At 48.4% G+C, this 18,933-nt stretch overlaps 1 protein-coding gene and 1 pseudogene across 9 annotated transcripts in view; both read right to left on the reverse strand.

Moving 5' to 3' along the window:
- The window catches only part of ZDHHC5 (zDHHC palmitoyltransferase 5), a 493,091-nt gene that overhangs the window by 101,159 nt on the left and 372,999 nt on the right, over positions 1–18,933 (reverse strand). The window lies entirely within an intron of this gene.
- LOC146839378 (uncharacterized) lies at positions 1,885–15,874 on the reverse strand (annotated as a pseudogene).

Below are 18,933 nucleotides of genomic sequence, written 5' to 3' on the forward strand. Positions count from 1 at the left end.
TCAGTAGCCAGATCGCTAGGTTCAGTTGATGTGGATCTGGGTGTCTGATTTCTCCATGGTTCTGGGTTAATAAGGACGGGGAGAGGCGCAGTTTGTGGTGTGGAACTAGAGAGTTCCAGCAGTGTTGTGAAGCAGGGTTGACGCGCCCATGTGGGAGCTATTAGTATCAGCTTGAGAGACTGTTGCCTGAGTTTGCGTACCACAAATGGAATGAGTGGGAGAGGCGGAAAAGCGTACGCAAATCTGCCTGACCAGTTCATCCATATTGCATTGCCCTTCGACTGTGGGTGGGGAAACCTGGCGGCGATGGTTGGGCATTTTGCGTTTGTGTGTGGCGAACAGGTCTATGTCTGGTTGGCCCCATTTTTGGAAGAATGGGAGTAGGACTTGTGGGTGTAGTTCCCATTCGTGGATCTGTTGGGTTTGTCGACTCAACAGGTCAGCAATCTGATTGTGAACTCCTGAAAGGTGTTCTGCTAGCAGGTATATGTTCTGGGGAATGGCCCATCTCCAAATGTTCTGTGCGGGCTGGGACAGCTGGAGAGAATGTGTGCCTCCTTGTTTTTGTATGTAATACACGGCTGTCGTGTTGTCCGTCCGGACGAGGACAGTTTTGTTCTGGAGATGTAATTGGAATGATTTCAGTGCCAGTGGCTCCAGGTAATAGCTATGGAGCCCTTTCTGTTGAATGGTCCATGTGCCCTGAGTGGTGTGTGTTAGGAGGTGGGCTCCCCATCCTGAGAGATGAGTCGGTTGTCAGCACTATTTGTGGAAGAGGCTCTAAGAACGTCCGGCCTTTGGACAGGTTTATGGTGTTCCACCATTTTAGCGAGCGATGTGAGCGGCTGTCCACTAACACCAGATCTGCCAGTTGTCCGTGAGCCTGATTCCACTGACGTGCTAGACATTCATGTAGGGGACGCATTTGAAGTCTTGCATAAAGCACAATGAAGATGCATGACCCAATCATGCCTATGAGTTGCATAAACACTCTTGCTGGAAGAGAGTGTTGGGTTTGAAATTTTACGATGAGAGCTTGTATTTTGGCTATCCTGGCTGGGCTGGGATATGCTAGTGCTTTTTAGTGCTAGAGGTATTTATGGTGGCTCCCAGATATTGATGGATGTGGGAGGTTTGGAGATGAGATTTGGGATAGTTTATTGTGAATCCCAAGTTGTGTAACATTTGAATAGTTTGGTGAGTGTGTAGGATGCACTTGTTGAATTAATTGGCTTTTATGAGCCAATCGTCTAGATATGGGAAGACCTGAATTTGTTGTCTCCTGAGATGCGCTGCTACCAATGCTAGGCTTTTGGTGAATACTCTGGGCGCAGTTGTTACCCCGAATGGAAGGACTGTAAACTGATAGTGTTGTCCGTCCACAATGAATCTTAGATACTTCCTGTGAGCAGGATGCATGGGGATGTGAAAATAGGCGTCCTTGAGGTCTAATGTGGCAAGGAAATCGCCTTGTTGTAGTACTGGGAGTACTTGTTGAAGAGTGATCATATGGAAATGATCTGAGTTTATGTGTACTGATTTAGGAGTCTGAGGTCCAGGATTGGTCTGAGCGTTTCGTCCTTGTTGGGGATTAGGAAGTACAGTGAGTATACCCCTGTACCCTGATGTTGTAAGGGAACTCGTTCTATAGCGTGTTTTTGCAGCAATGAAAGCACCTCTTGTTTGAGGAGCGTAAGATGGTCTGGTGACATATAGCGTTGCTTGGGTAGAATGTGTGGAGGGGTAGTGGTTAGTTCCAGGCAGTAACCATACTGGATAATTTGTCTTACCCACTTGTCTGTTGTGATGGAGTTCCAGACAGGTAGGAACTGTTTGAGTCTTCCCCCGACTGGAGTGGAATTGTCTGGGGGGAGTGGAGGAAAGTCACTGTTTTGTGGCGGGAGAGATGAGAGTGTTGGTACTGCCTCGACCTCGTCCCTTGGTGTTGTTTCCTCTATATCCTCCTCTAAAATATCCTCTACTGGGGGATGTTTGTGTAGAGGATTTGAATGTGGAGGAGGTGTCTGCTCCAGTGTTTTTGGAGGCTGCCCTGTAGAAGGAGCGTCAAAAGGAGCCACGTGGTTGTGGAGACTGCAATGCTCCCATGGATTTGGCAGTCTCGGTGTCTTTTTTCATTTTTTCAAGTGCAGTGTCTACTGCTGGTCCAAACAGTTGTTCCTGATTAAATGGTTGGCTAAGTATGGTTGTTTGTACCTCTGGCTTGAAGCCTGAAATGCGTAGCCATGCAGGGCGTCTAAGGAGTACACTTGTATTTATTGCCCTAGAGGCAGTGTCTGCGGCGTCAAGTGCACATTTAATTGAGGCATTTGAGATGAGTTTTCCCTCTTGTATAAGGTCATTTGCCTGGGCCTTGTATTGGTCTGGTAGGTGTTGTATCAGGTCTTCTAACTGATCATAGTGAGCCCTATCGTAGCGTGCCAATAGGGCTTGAGTGTTGGCGATACGCCAATGATTAGCGGCTTGTGCTGCTACTCTTTTGCCTGATGCCTCTAATAGTTTGGATTCCTTGTCGGGGGGCGGTGTATCTCCTGTAGTTTGGGAGTTGCCACGTTTCCTTGCATTGGAAACGACCAGGGAATCCAGAGGGAGCTGCCCTTTGATGTAACAAGGGTCTTCTGGGGGCAGGTCTATATTTTTTCTCAATTCTTGGGTTGAGTACCCTGGCCCGTACGGGGTCTTTAAACACCTCTGTGGCGTGTTTTATTACCCCTTTAATCATGGGTAAAATTTGAACTGACTTTTGAGACTGTTCAAAGGTGTCTAAGAGGAAGTCTTCCTCGGGTGCACTAGTTGTCCAAACCCCAGGTGGTCATCTGGAGGTGATGCTTTGGAGGGATATGGTGTAGGGTCAGGCATATCTGGGAGAGGGTATGCCCAGTCGTCCAATGGTACAGTATCTGGGTTTGTGAACGGATTATTAAGATAATCGGGATCACCTGGATCACCCCCGCCCCCTAGGTCATCATCATCATCATCCTGTGGGGGTGGTGTATGTAATGGAGATGGTAGAGGTAGTGGTGGTGTAGGCAGAGGGGGTGGGGTAGGAGGTGGAACAGGAGAGGAAGGAGGAATTGGGGATGTTGCAGAGTCCTTCTTCTTTATAGGACCTGGGGCAGGTGTTGTATCCGGTTTCAGTTTCCTACAAAGAACAGCAGTGACATGTCCAGTTTTTGGATTAATATATATCCTTTTTTGTGTTGGATCTGGGTGGAAAAGTTCTTGGTCTTGAGGAACAGACTTTGGCGCAGATTTTTTCGGTTCCGATCGAGGTTTTGGGTGATCGGTAGAGTCTTTGGCTTTAGGAGGTGTATTATAGTTCTTAGCAAATTGTTTCGGCGCCGATGAAGGTTTTGGTGCCGAAGTTGAGTCTTTGGGCTTGGGAGCTTTCGGTGCCAGCTTGTCTATGGGCCTCGGTGTTTTTGGTGCCGAAGGTGCCGGAGCCGGTTTCGGTGCCGAGAGGTCTTGTGTCTTCTGGTTTGCTCTGGCCCGAGCCAGTGGAAGGCTTGTGTTTCTTTGGAGCCGAGCCCGAAGGCGGGGCTTCTGAAGGGTGTTTTTGTTCACGACTGAGGCCAGCTGGCGAAGTCTTGACCAATGCCTTTGGTTTTGGAGCGGTTGGGGTAGGGGCAGTATTACTCACGCGTTGCCCGGAGTAATGGGGTCGTCTGCTACTGAGATGATTTGAAGTTCCTCGGAATCTGCTTCGGGGACATCAGGACCCTCATCGAAGATGTTCTCTGGTTCCGGGGCTTGTCTGTGTGCCATGATATGGCGTCGAGCACTTCGATCCCGAATGGTCTTTTTGGATCGAAATGCGGCGCAGGCTGGACAGCTGGACTCGTTGTGATCCGGCGAGAGGCACAGGTTGCAGACCTTATGATGGTCACTGTGTGGGAATTTTGCTCCACACTGGGGGCATTTTTTAAACTGCGTCCTTTCCATGAGCCGTAGGCCTTACGGCGCGGATAGGTCCAATCGCCCGCGTCGACGTCCGGTACCAGTCCGATGAATTAGATGTCGAGTGAAGGTGCCTCGATGTAGTTTTAGAAATGTTTTTCGCTTCGAAAGCTTGTTTAAGTTTTCTACTGGAGTGGAAAAGTTACATCCGAACCCGATGGCGGAAAAAAACAATCTGAGGATGCAGTGGATGCCCATGCGCACTGTAGTCCAAGGGAGGAGTCACCTATCTCGTGACCAACCAAGCAAGCATCCGAGCCCAACACCAGATGGCGATCTATCCTAAATGTGTGATCTGCAGCTCATATGTCTCGAACATACTGTTCCCAAATAGGTACAGTGTTCACAGAGTCCACAGTCCCCAGAGGTTTGGCAGAGGCTAAAGTTAGATATAACCTTACTCTCGAAAGTGGTAGCTTGGTCGAGCAGTAAGGCAGTATCAGAGGACAGTGTAAAGCATTTGTTGTACCCACTCAGTCAGCAAATGGTCTCACACACTCAAGAACTGAACTCTAGGCCAATGGTTTTGTATAAAAATATATGGTTGTTTTATTTTAGAACCAACAATAGGTATCAAAATATACTTTCTCAGAATGAGATGCTTTAGTTAAATACTTTAAATAAGCAATAGACTTTTGAATGTAATAGTTACAGTTGTTGCAATTGGCAACACAATTACAACATTGAGCTCAATGGGAATCTCTAAGTACATGCAATTAATTACTTTTAGGATTACTTTTAGAACCACAGGACTGGATCCGAGATTCAGTCCTGGGACATTTCCTGGAAACAGGCGAGTAAATACGTTTTGGTTACAGGTATGATTTTTAAGGAATATTATTGTATTTTAAAAGTTGACACTTAGAAACTTTTTCACATAGAATCAACAATGTTATCCTATGGGAGGAAATTCACTTAGCAGGTAAGTAGGGTTATTGTTACTTTCTCTTACTCAATGCTGGATCCTGGATTCAGCCCTGGTGCATCTTCTGTAAACAGTTGAAAGAAATCGTTTTTGTTACACGGGCGATTTTTAAGGAATATTTGTAAATTTAAAAAAATTGACACTTAGAAGAATTTCTGGCAAAAAACAGGCAATGTTATCCTATGGAGGAAAATCAAGTTATCGGTAAGCACGGTTGCAATTACTTTTCAGGGTCAGTGCTGGGCACCAGGATCCAGCACTGGGATCTCTCCTGATAGGCGAGTAATTTCGTTTTCGTTGATCGCCTGATTTTTTGTGAATATTATCAAGTTTCAAATCTCGACACTTAGAAGAATTTCCAAGTGAAACCAGTCAATGTTACCCTATGGAAGAAAAGTGAGTCATCAGCTTTTGGGTAAGTACTCGACTGGCAGAGTTAAGGTTCTGGGCATAGACTCAGAGGTCTCCCAGGGTCAGGTAGGTACAGTTGTTGCACCCACAGGGGCAGCCGGGTGCAGAGAGAGTTAGGCCCAATGTTATCCTGTGGCGGGCAGGGGGCCTTTGGTTGGTGGCTGCTGGCAAGCAGGCCATGTGGCTGTGGGAGCTGGGCTCCTGGTCACTTACACAGGGCAAGTGGGGAAGTAAAATAGAACAGATGCTGCACTTCCAGGGGCACTAGGGCGGCTGGGTGCAGGGTGCTTTTGAGCCGTTGGGCGCTCAATGTATTTCAATGGGAAAGCTGTAAGACGAACAAAGGCTGCAAGCTTGGGGGTACGGAGATTCTTCAGGTGCGACCACCACTTCGAGAGGTAAGTTGGGGAGCTGTAGGTTAGGTAGGCACCCACGAGTTGGGCACAGAGGGCCGCAGTGCGCTGGGTGCAGGAGTGTCTTTTGGTGTCGGGAAATCTTACCCTCTGCTGGTCGCGGTTGGAGGGTCCCCGGAGTTGAGGCTGGAGGCGTCGTCAGGAGCGTCGAGGAGGGTCCTTGGGTGCTGGATTCTTGGTCACAGTCGCCGGGGGGACGTCCTCGTGGTCTTTGTTCACTCAGGCACAGGCCGAACTCGGCGAGTGCAGTGTGTGCTGGATTTGCGGTTCCTGGCTTGGCACCAGGGGTTGTTGCTTGTTTGAGCAGAACCACTGCTTGTGGGAGTCCCAGTCTTTTAGAGGAGCAAGGCAGTCAGGTCCTCCGGGGTTTTTGAGGTTGCTGACCACTGGAGATGCCGGGGTTTAGCAGGCGCAGGTTCGAGGGTCGACAGGCCTGTAGGGCTGGGGCCAAGTCGGTTGGTGTTGTCCTCTTGTTAGCAGCTGCACGGCAGGTCTTCTTTCTCAAAGTCAGTTCGCAGAACGGGGAGGATGGGTGGGGCGGTGAGGAATCCATAACTAATCTAGGTCTCTTACAGACATATCATTACCAAAGGTAAGTAACTTGTTCATCTGAAAGAGACAATTAGTTATGGATTCATCACCTTAGAATAGATACCCAGCAATACCAACCCAGGTGGTGGGTCTGCGAACCAAGTTCACACTAGAAAGTCCTGGAGAACCGAACGGCCAAAGAAGCAGTCCATCCGGAATTGGCTGTCCAGGCAGTGTTTGGTAAACTTGTGCAGTGAAGCCCATGTAGCTGCCTGGCTGATGTCAAGAGGGGGGGGGGGGGGGGGGGGGGGGGGCGGGGGGATGGATTTGGGGACTCCACGTCCCAAAACAGTAGTGGCTGCCGTCGCACTGGTGGAATGGGCACACAAGCCAACAGGAGGTTCCTTTTTCGCTAAGGAATACCAGATTTTGATGTAAATTGGGAGATGGTCTGTTTTTGCACTCCCCGACGTTTCTTGGTGCCCACATAACCGACAAAGAGCTGGTTGGACAACCGGAATTGCTTTGTGCGATCCAGTTACAACGAAAGAGCACGTTTTGAATCCAGACGGTGGAGCCTCTATTCCTTTTTAGAAGGATGCGGAAAGAAGGTGGGCAAAGTGATGGTCCGTCCTGTATGGAAAGATGTAACCCAGAGGTCTTCAAACTTTTGGATGCCGAGACCCCCCTGTCAACATTTTGAGGCGTAAGGACCCCCTCCTGACAAAAATGTCTTGCTGTCCTCTCTCATTTTGGGTGCGGATGCAAGTTCAGAATGGGATGAATGAATGTATGATTACTGATGGGCTTGTTTGAGTGAGTTGCATATTGAGTAGTGAGGGGGACAGGTGAGTGAAGTGTCACATGAGTGCAGGATGAGTAGTGTACTCGTGTGACTGCAGGTTGAGGTATAGTGTGAGCAGGACAAGTGCATTTTGAGAGCAGAGTGATCACTGTGAGTGCAAGGTGAGCGGGTGAATGGTGCAAGTGCATGGTGATCAGTGTGAGTGCATTGTGATCGTTGTGAGTGCAGGGTGAGCGGGTGAATGGTGCAAGTGCATGGTGATCAGTGGGAGTGCATTGTGATCACTGAGTGCAAGGTGAGCGGGTGAATGGTGCAAGTGCATGGTGATCAGTGTGAGTGCATTGTGATCACTGTGAGTGCAAGGTGAGCGTGACAATAAAGGGCGAGAATGAGGAATGAGTTGTCTGAATGCAGGGTGCATTCCCAGACCCATGAAGTAACTCAGCATGTTATTGCCGGGGCGTAGACTTTAAGCTCTAAGTTAAACTATTGCGGCATTAATCGGGGATCGAGGGTGAAGGAAATAAATAATGTGCTGATCCTGCACCAAAACTTCCAGTCCTATGGTTAGGGTTACCAGCAGATTATTTTGATGGCCCAGTCGGTACAAAAAAAAGCAGTCACCTAAAGCGGTATTTTCAGCGCTTATCTGTGCATACTTCCCTGGGCCGGCTTTAGTGCTGGTGGTGCCCTGTGCGACAATGTTTGTTGGTGCCCCCCCAATAACCACCCCACCACGGATTCTCTCACTAGCACCCTTTAACAGTGACCAAGTCTCCATAACCCCACACTCTCAGATGCATTGAATTAGTTATATAGTGCCACTCATACCAGTGTAGGGTGTCCGAGCACTTTGCATCACACACACATTACACAGAGACAATCAATCATAAGTGTGTAAATCAGTGTATAGGAAATGTTACATAAGCCAAAGGACTAAAAGTATAGGAGTCACATGTCATCCATACTGGTAGGCAGCATAGTTCAAGGGTGCTTGGTGTGGAGAAGCACAAACTCAGAGTCGAAAAAGAAACAGCATAGTTGGGAGTTTCCTTTAATAATAAGAATTGATTTCTAGCCAAATTAACCCTTTTTGCAACATTAATCAATGGTCTAATAATGTACTCTTTGTAGTGTGCATGCTGTTCTAGGATGAAAGTTAATAGCTCACTATCCTATATTAGGACTTTAAGTTATAAATTGCAAGTAACAAAAGGATGTCTCTTTTGAAAGCAGTAACCTGCTGATCTGCACTCTGTAATCTACTTGGTACATGTTCTTTGCAGCAGGCACATTAACCCTCTGCACTAACTTCACCTAAGTCAAAACCTCAACTATACAAAACACTGATCTCTCTCCAGGAAGATAATTAATCACACGAGTTATCTTGACATTTATGTGAGGCCTGGTGATTGCCGGCGGAAAGAAACGCTGCAACAGGTGCCTCAAAAGCACAATAAACTTTCACACACGGCGCCCCCAGGAAGCCAACTTTGTATTCCTTTCCATGAAATGCATTCTCACACTACGGCAGTGAATGTAAAATCCAAATGTAAGGAATAGGCACAGTGGGGACCCAGGGGGTACTGGAACCAGCAAAACAACCTAAGCCTCTGTACCCAGTTTACAAAAGCACGTAAAAATGCAAATGGTCTTTAAAGACCTGTGAAAAAACACGGGGTGCCGGAGATAGGAATCCAGACACTGCCCAGCTGAGCCCCCAGCAGCTCAAGTTTCACTGCAGCAGCCCAGGCTGAGACACAGGAGGGGGGGGGGAAGTGTGGGGGGATGCTGAAGCCCTTGGGCCTGGGCAGAAGTGTGACTGGGAAGGCGCGACCCCCTTTGCATCACTCCACGGCCCCCCTGGGGGTCGCGCCCCACAGTTTGAAGACACCTGATGTAACCACTTTGGGAAGGAAAGAAGGCTTAGTGCGGAGGACAACTTTGTCCGGATGAACAGCCAGGAAAGGAGGCTTAGAAGAAAGGGCTTGTAGCTCACTCACCCTGCGAGCAGAGGTGAGGGCAACCAGAAAGGCAGTTTTAAGGGTTAAAAGTCTGAGAGGACAGTTGTGTAGTAGCTCGAAAGGAACAAACATCAGGTGTAAAAAAAAAAGAAAAAACATGTTCAAGTCCCACTGGGGCATCACGAAAGGAGTAGGTGGAAACAAATGAGTAATGCCCCCATGGAAGCGATTTACAATAGGGGTCTTGAAAAGAGAAGGCTGATCAGGCAGCCGAATGAAGGCCGAAATAGCCGAAAAATAGCCTTTGAGAGGGCCCAGAGCAGAGCCCTGCTTGGCCAAAGAAAGAATGAAAAGGAGAACTTCTGAAAGGGGGGCAGAAAGGGTATCCACAGACTAGCTGCACACTATGCCACAAATTTGTTCCGTCTACAGGCATATACCGTTTTAGTGGAGGGTCGCCTGGCTGCGAAGATAACATTACAGACTTCGGGGGGGAAAGGTCGAAAGCGGTCAACTGTCGCCGCTCAATCCCTATGCAAGGAGGTGGAGGCTGGACCGGTTTAGGTGTTGGACTGTCCCCTGCTGCTGCGACAGATGATACTCCCGAAGAGGCAGTCTGATCGGAGGATCGATGTCCATGTACAAGAGCTCGGGATACCATACTCTTCGTGCCCAGTCCGGAGCCACAAGAATGACTTGGGCCCAGTCGCGCTTGATCTTCTTCAGTACTCTGGGCTGAAGTAGTGGTATAGGCGGAAAGGCGTATATAAGACGGCACTCTGCTTGCGTCGAAAAGCTTCTCCGAGCAGGTGCCGCCTTGGAAATTCCAACATGCAGAACTGCTAACATTGCGCGTTCTCTTCGGTGGCAAATAGATCTAACCAAGTCTCTCCCCACTGATGAAAGAGACCTTGCACCACCTCCGAGTGAAGACACCATTCGTGATCCATCATGCATCTGTGCCTCAATTTGTCCGACCTGGTGTTCAGAGAACCTGCCAGGTGTTGAACCACCAGGGATATACCCAAAGGCGGAGCGCCTCTTGACAGTGTCCAGGACCCCACCCTGCCCTGTTGCAGTACCATATGGCAGTGGTGTTGTCCGTGAACACCTGCACTGCTCTTCCTCGGACAGAGGGAAGGAAGGCCTTCAGGGCAAGACGAATCTCCTGAAGCTCCAGAAGGTTGATGTAGAGCCCGGACTCTGCCAGAGGCCTCTGATCTCCGCCTCTCACATGTGGCTGCCCCACCCCAGCAGTGATGCATCCGTCACCACTGTGAACTCTGGTTGGGGAATGGAGAGGCATCTGCTGTCGACCCCAATCCTGGTTCGTTAGCCCCTACTGCAATTGGCGTACAGTGCCGGTCTGGACACAATCGGAAATATTCCCCTGATGCTGTGCCCACTGGAACTTCAGGTCCCACTGCAGAGCCCACATATGTCACCTGGCATAGTCCACCAGCCGGATACAGGAGGCCATGAGGCCTAGTAGCCTCAGGGTCACTCTGACCAAAACCCGGTATAGATTGAAAGATCGGAATCATAGCCCAAATATCCTGGACTCGCTGCTCAAGAGGATAAGCCCAAAACTGCACTGTGTTCAGAATCGCTCAGATGAAAAGGAGCTTCTGAGAGGGAATCAGGTGCGACTTCGGCACATTGATGGTGAACCCCAGCGAATGGAGGTCAGCCGTACACTGGAGGTGGGAGACAACAGCCTGGAGCGAACCCCCTTCAACAGCCAGTCGTTGAGATAGGGGAAGACTGGAACCGCTGATCTGCGCAGATGAGCTGCGACCACCGCCATCACTTTCGTGAACACCCGAGGGGCGCTGGTAAGGCCAAAGGGGAGCACGGTAAACTGAAAGTGCTCGTGGCCTACCGTGAACCGCAGGTAACGCCGGTGGGCCGGCAGGACGTAGATATGAAAATAAGCGCCCTGCAAGTCCAACGCTACCATCCAGTCTCCAGGGTCGAGAGCAGACAGGACGTGAGCCAGCGTCAACATCTTCAACTTCTCCTTCCGGAGGAAGCGGTTGACATTCCTGAGATTCAAGATAGGACGCAAGCCCTTGTCCTTCTTGGGAACCAGAAAGTAGTGGGAATAACAACCACTACCTAATTCTGGGGTATGAATGCGCTCGATGGCGCCCTAGGCCAAGAGAGCCGTAACTTTCTATTGGAGAAGGGCCAGTCTCAAAGGGAAGGGAGTAGTCCCTTCGGACTATTTGCAAAACACACCTGTCCGACGTGATGTTGAGCCAGTGGGGGAGGTGATGGCAAACCCTGGGCTCACTGGCGAATGATGGGCCTGAAAGGTCAGACTAGGAGGGTTTGGAGGCTGCTGCAGAGGGGGCACTGGTGGACTTGGATCCACGTCCCTGCCCAAGCAGAGGCTGGACAGCTTGCACAGGCCTGTGGCTCTGGGCGGAACGTGGCGGGGCACCCCTTCCATAGCCAGGAAAGGGGTGAAAAGCAGACTGGGTGGGAGGTGGAAGCGGGCCTAAGGATCTGGCTGTAGCCCTAGAACCCTTAAAGCGCTTGAGCGCATTGTCTGCCTTGTTTCTAAACAGGTGACAGCCATCAAATGGCATGTACAAAAGCATAGATTGGACATCCCCCGAAAAGCCAGTGGACCTCAACCAGGCGTAGTGTCTCAGTGCTACCGACGTGGAAATCGTTCTGCCCAGTGAGTCGGCGGTGTCCAGCCCACACTGGATGGTGAACTTCGCTGTCTCTCCCTTCCGCAACAGGACGGTAGAGCACGGCCCGGGCCTCCTTCCGACACTGTGGCAGCACCTGCGCAACCGTGTCCCACACCAAGTGGGAGTAACGGCTCAATAGACATGCAGTGTTCACTGACCGCAGTGCCAAGCTGGAGGAAGAAAACATCTTTCCAAGGTGGTCCAGCTGTTTGGATTCCCTATCAGGTCAGGGCTCGACAAATCTAAAAAAACTTACTTGACCTGCAGGTCGAGTGAGTAGACTTTTGTACTCGACCTAACATCAATACACTCGACCCACAAATTGATCGCATATGAATTTTTTTCAAAACATTTGCAGCGCCAACAACCCAAGAAAACATTGGCCAACCAAATTAACAGCAAATTTTATTAATTTATCACCCAGTACCTCCCTAAGATGTGTGTATCAAAGTGCCGTGGTGAACGTTTCTGCGAACATACATGGCAAAAAATACTCCATAAACATGTCACTGAAATAACATCCATGACAACATATCAGGCACTTACTTGTTAGAATGGAATCTTCTCCCCCTAAATTTTTTATCATGCAGGCTTATTCCATTTGACTCTTGAATAAATTCAGCACAGAATGCTGTACGCTTTTAACGCACTTCGGGTTTTGGGTTGAATAATATGAACACATGTATGTTTGAAGAAGTGAGATACAGGATGACCATATATATATCGTTCAAGGATTACGGTCATCGGATAATCAAAAGTGTTGATCTACTTTGTTATAAGGCACGAGGTCACAATTATGGCTGTTGAGACGCAGGAGCTGTTGGACCTCAGGTGAGGTAAGAGTCAGCTCATGTCCCACTTTTTTCTGGGAAACAACAAATAAAGGTGATACATTTTATTACCCTTTCTCGAATTTTATCTACATACTAAGTATGAGAGCATTTGTGCACCCGGGGAGGGAAAAGAGGGAGGGGGGGCGAATACGAGGTTCCCGGCGCAAGCGATATCTGAAATGTGTGGTTATAACTACACCTATTGTGATGCATGAGTTATGTGACTGCGGATGTGGTGGAGCCTAGCCATGGCCTGTTCTCATCGGGTATGGCACAAAATATGGGGGTAGTTATACACTTACTAATGCTCTTTAACCTGGTCAACATATGGATGATGGGGTAAAAGTCTGGCACGTGAAAATATGACAAATGAAGCTCAGACGAAATGGTGCACCCAAGAAATGGTCAATCCTTAATTACTTATATTTTCAAATTATTCATTGTTACGTTTCAATTTTTTTTTCATAAAAGCAGCCAAGACAACTGCCAATGTGTTTTGTTCAAGAACATTGAACTTCCCCACAGCTGTAAATAATAGACCACACAGACCAGTGACCGTTCCGGGGTGGGGTGGTGTGTGTTTTCCAGCTCTCAGGAATGCATGCAATCCACAAACCTGTATGGGATGGTTCTTCCACCTCTATTTGCTCTTCCGAGGTGCTGGGTTTCCAACATAGAATACACAAGCCTACATGTACTTTACCACAGCCAGGCACACATACATTACCGCAAACAGTACACAGAGCTAAACACAAACATGATGTAGGCCAAGGGTGAGTTAAGTACACAGCAGGAGAACTCGCCATTACTGGGCCTGTAGGTCCTACCCCAGTGAGACACGCAAGATAACAAAACAGCTTTTGATACACAAAATTGGAAGAATCTACATATAGAGACGAAAGATATACGAAAAGGAAATGAGTTTTGAAGCTGGACTGCACTGCTGTATGCCAACTCCACATCAATTACGGGGACTGGGAGAGCAATCTCAGTACCATACACAGAGGAACGAGGCAAGGACGACCCTTCCACGCTCCTCTTCGGAACAGCAATGGATCCATTTGCAATCAGACTACGGGCAAAGTAAACCAGATTAGAAAATAAATTCTTTGTATAACATAGCTAACAGGAAAAAGCAGCCTTATTTTGTTCAAAGAACCTTTACCAACATATAGTAGTATACTAAATGCTCGATGTGGGTGAGGATTCTAAGCTCAAAATAAGGATACTCTTTTCACTTTACACAATTTCTTTTCTAACATGTTTCACCTGCTTTGTGGTGATTTTGCATGTAATTTTGGGAGCTAGTATGGGTGAACCCTTATCCCTCTCACTCCCCCTTCTTGTGGTTTGATGTAAACCCAACTAAACATGAAAGAACATTCAAAGGGATCAGGGTGGGTAACACAAGCCACCATATGTCTATCCGCAGATGACAGTGATAGTTCTAGAAGCCCTACATGTCAAAGAAGAGAAGGCAATCTAAGTATTAGAGAGATTCGGCACCATGTCTGGTCTTAAAGTAAACAGGAGTAAGTCCTACATTTACTCAATACAAAACATGGATGCACAGTCCCTTCCTGAAATCGCAGCGATTGAAATGGAATATATTGCAATGAGAAAGCTGGTGGTACAAATAGGCTTTGCACAAAGTGATCTACTAAATGGCAATACAACGCCTGCACTGCAGTGAAAAGAAGTGGAAATAGCTTCCGGAATACGCTGCCACTCTCAACAAGAGGGAAACTATCCATTTCTAAGATGGAGGTGCTACGACACCTATTCTATTACTTTGCAACACCGTTGATATGCATTCCCAAATGAATGTTCAGGAAATTCGAAAAAACTCTTACAATTAATATGCTGGGAAATGAGACCGAGTAGCACTAGCCAAATTGAAATTGTCAGCAAAGTTATATTATATATATTATATTACGCAGCTGGGCAAATGTGTTGGCAACTAGATCTATAATTATTTAAACCAAGAAGAAGGTAGGACACAACTCAAGGCTATTAGAAACCCTCAACTACAGATGGAATCGTTGCAAAGGACAAAAACAAAACCCTCCTAAGCTTGTGCCATCCAACACAGGGATTGCAGTCACTCCAGCAGAGGAGACTAGAGCTGTGAGAAGAGAACAGGATCATTTAGATAGGTTGCTTTTATAAAGGAGGAATGCATAAAACTTTCAGCGCCCTAAGATCACCATAATCGTACATAATGGAAAAAACTGCGACTCACCTCTCCTAGACGGCAAGCCAAATCGCCCTGTACTCCAGACTCCACTGAAGAGAGCGCGTGGTGGTGTGCTGCGTCACTGCTGCACTTTAAGCAGCACAGCGCGGGGGCAGGCCAAAATGATGTCTTGGGCAGTCATTGGTAGCGCTTTTCGCACGCTACACGATTGATGGCATGGGACCCACAAAACGATAGGCAGCGCACCACACCACCACCACTATGTTAGGTGGTGCGTGCATCCTGCTGCCGCCTAGAGCCTTCACCGCACACCGCACCACCACTTGATTGGCGTCAAACCCTGCTGCCCCCTAGAGCCTTCACCGCACACCGCACCACCACCACTATGCTAGGTGGTGCGTGCTGCCCCCTAGAGCCTTTCACCTGCTACTGCAGTGGCGGCAGATAGCACTCACCAGGCCGGTCAAGTAGGCCTGAAAACTGGCTCGCCCTTCACAAAAATCACTTGCATTTGCGAGCGGTCGAGTACATTTTTCGAGCCCTGCAGGTGGTGCATTAGGGAATGTGCCTTTGGACGTTGAGACTTGGACTACCAAGCTCTCAGGGGTAGGATGGGAAAAGAGGGTTGGCTGGGGCCGGACGGTGGCGTTGGGCAATCATCCTGTCCACAGGGGCCCCTGTGTTGGGTTTGGCCCAAGTGCCCAAAAGGATGTCCGTAAGGGCCTCATTAAATGTCAGCAAGGGCTCCAAAGAGGCCGCTGCCGGTTGAAGCACCTCTGTCAGGAGGTTAGCCCTGACCGCCACCGTAGGAAGCTCGAGGTTTAGGGCCTTGGCTGCCCTACGCAACACCACTGCATAAGATGCATCCTCCTCCGTAGCCAAGGTAGGGGGAGATAGCATGTCAAGGTGACCACTGGCGTCACCAAACTCCTCTTTCCAGTCCGGTTACTCCAACTGGTCTGCAAGAGGGTCCACAGACCCCTCCCAGTCCTCCTCACCCTCTCCTGTGAGCCACTCCGAGAGGTAGGAGACATCAGGAGAGAACAGGGGTACAAAAATACCTGTCGGCGCAGGTCCTGACGTCGGAGGAAGTTGGTCCGGCTCCGTATCCTCATCAAGGGAGAGGCCGGCGTCGGGGGCGGCGGGGGTTTCGTCACTGGATTCGGCACTGGAGGTCGACTGGCGCAGATACGGATCCAGGCCTGGAACCTTGGGGGCCCTGCGGCGCCGGAGCCAAAGCCGCCATCGAAGGCCTAGAGCCCCCAACAGGGCCAAAGGACACGCCGGCAGAGTCGGGCTGCCCGAAGATGGAATGTAAAGCTTCGTAAAAGCTTTGAAGCTGGGCAGGGGTCGCTCTGGGTCCCGGAAAGGGAGGGAAGGCCCAACAGGTTTCGCAGGCAGAGCGGGACGACTACCTCCCATGTCACGTCGGCCGACGGACGGGGAGAACGCGAAGAGCAACGATGCTTCTACGCCTTCTTGTGCTCTGACTTACCCGAAGACAAAGACTTCGATGACAAGTGGTGGCTCCGTGACCGGTCCCGCAACCTCCTTCACGACCGGGACCTCGAATGGCGCGGAGCGGACTGCCGGGCAGTCGGAGCACAACTTCAGGTCGTGGTCATGCTCCAGGCAGCAAAGGTACACAAGGTGCGGATCCGTAACCAACATCAATTTGTGACAGGCGTCACAAACCTTGAAGCCAGCCTGACGTGACATCCATCTGTGCACTAGGAGTCAACCGACTCAAAAGGTGTCGACAAAAGTCGCAAAAAACAGACAAAAAGTGGCTCAAAGTACCGCTTGATGGACGGAATGCAGAACAACTCAAAACTTCACTCAAGTCAAGAGATCTGGGTTGAATCCATAATTCTTTTGCTCACCATGCCACCCCAGTTTAGACCTAGCCATATGCAAATCAGTCTTGACCCTGTGCCTCATGGGAACAGTCCAGCTCGAACTGCCAAGCCAGGTCCTCCCTGGACCAGAAACAAGCATCCCAAGACCGGTTTCGGGGTTTTACCCCTCATCAGTCAGGATAGCTTGAATCCAGGGGCACAGTGAGCCCAGGAACCACGTCTGGGCATACCCGGCGCACTTAGAGCGAGAAAGCAAAAGAGACACAGTTGATGGACGGAATGCAGAACAAATCAAAACATTCAGAAAAAGAAAGAACTGACGTCAGCGCGCGAGGGCGGCGTCTAAGCGGATACCACGACGTCATTCCGCCGACCACAACGCCAACGACGAACGCAGAGTCGACCGACACCAGCCATCGACGGGCAGAGGCACTGCTGACGAAAACATTTTCAGGATCCAGTCTGACGTTTGGGGGTAATTCTAAGGTGAGGAATCCAGAACTATCTTTCAGATATAGATTTATTAAGACAAGGTGTTTGATACTGAACACCATAGGTTTCAGTATCAGTAAAGCCATTATGTAGCTGGGGAACTCGTAATGAACAGTACCTAGTATATATACTTAAGATGGCTTCCCTGTTCACATCTAGTAATTGAACCAGACAGCACAGGGGCATATCTGCTCATGCAGATATGCCTTAACATGTAGAACAATGCACCCTGCCTTAGGTCTACAAGGTCTGCTGTAGGGGTAACTTACATGTATTACATGACTTTGGCATGGCACATAGTGAGTGTGCCATGTCATGTTTTTACTCATGGTTGTCACCATGACACGCAATCTGCAATGGTAGGCTGCATACAATTTGTGCGCGGGTCCCTTAGAGTTAAAAACCAGTATCTAGTAGTACAAAAAAAAAAAAGGGTGGGTTTGGGGGGGGTGCACAAAGCGGGGATACAACTGCAATAAAATTCCTGTTTCCTACAGTCTTCAAGGAGCCCGTCAAGTAGGTTTTGGTTCGCGAATTCCCGAGAGAGGGCTATTGATCTTTTGATATTTGCATCTTTCCACCACTAGAGCCAGACGTTATATTAAGTTAGACATATTAAAGCACATGTTCACCAAAAGGTTTCTTGGTAATAAGTAACTGAAGATATTAACGAGGTGAAATTGAAAAGACCAAACCTAACAGCAATATGCCTGTCTGAACAGCTATGTTTAATGTTTTTTCCGCAAATAACCAAAGGGTCAGTGCATGAACAGAAAAAGCTTCTATCACATATACATTTCTTCAGGTATCTTGAGGTCTCTAGGAGATTGGCACTGGATGATCTTAGCATACGAGAAGAGGTATATTTCCTAATTCTGTGTGACAGGAACGGAGGAGCCTGTCCTTTTGTGGCTATAAAGGACGTGCAACAGATGCTAAATTATATCCATTGCTTACCAGGAAGCCAATGCAGCTGTTTTAATGGAAGCCTTCTAGGCAGACTCAGAGGGCTTTCTAGCAGGGGCCATTTGCAGCTCTGCAAAACAACAAGCTTCAGTGTCTCTATCCATTTCGAGTTTCTTTGCCTTCACTGATGTGGCAGAAGTATCTCATTCAATTGACGCTTTGCCAGGGTATTTGACATTTGGTGACTATCATTGGAATTCTTGGTACTAAATGTCCAAAGAGTCAATTCATTTAGTGTAGCTTTATTGTGCCACACATGAACAAGGACCTTGAGAATACACACTTGATCACAATTATGAAGGAAAGAAATGAAGGGATCAGCCAGCAGTTACCTGAGGAAAGGAGCAAAGAAATGAAGGGATTAGCCAGCCGTCACCCGAAGAAAGCAGCAAACAATTGCTTCCCTTTGTGGAATCCCAATCAAAGCAGTTAGAGGTTTGTGCGGAAGAAAGAGCTGATCTCGCTAGATTCCCTATTTGCAGGAAACTGGCTCTGTATATTCTATACCAAAGTGAGGTATAGGGTGTACAGAGTCCAGTGGAACCCCAAAGGTAGGTAGAGGTAAAATTAGATAGACGGTTACTCTCAATTTGTGATAGTATGGTCGAGCAGTAAGGCAGTATCAGAGGATAGTGTTAAGCATTTGTTGTACACACAGCACAGCAAATGAATTCACACACTCAAGAACTGAACTCTAGGCCAATTGTTTTTGTATAAAAATATTGTTTAAGTTATTTTATTACCTTGAACCAAGAAAGCCTGGCACAGGTAAGCAATAAATACTTTGCAGTAGTAATGCATATTGTAAACAGTTTGAATTGAAATTGTATATGTACTTTGATTTGACTAACAGTGTT

Source organism: Triturus cristatus, chromosome 4_1 (assembly GCF_964204655.1).
Source record: "Triturus cristatus chromosome 4_1, aTriCri1.1, whole genome shotgun sequence".
NCBI lineage: Eukaryota > Metazoa > Chordata > Amphibia > Caudata > Salamandridae > Triturus > Triturus cristatus.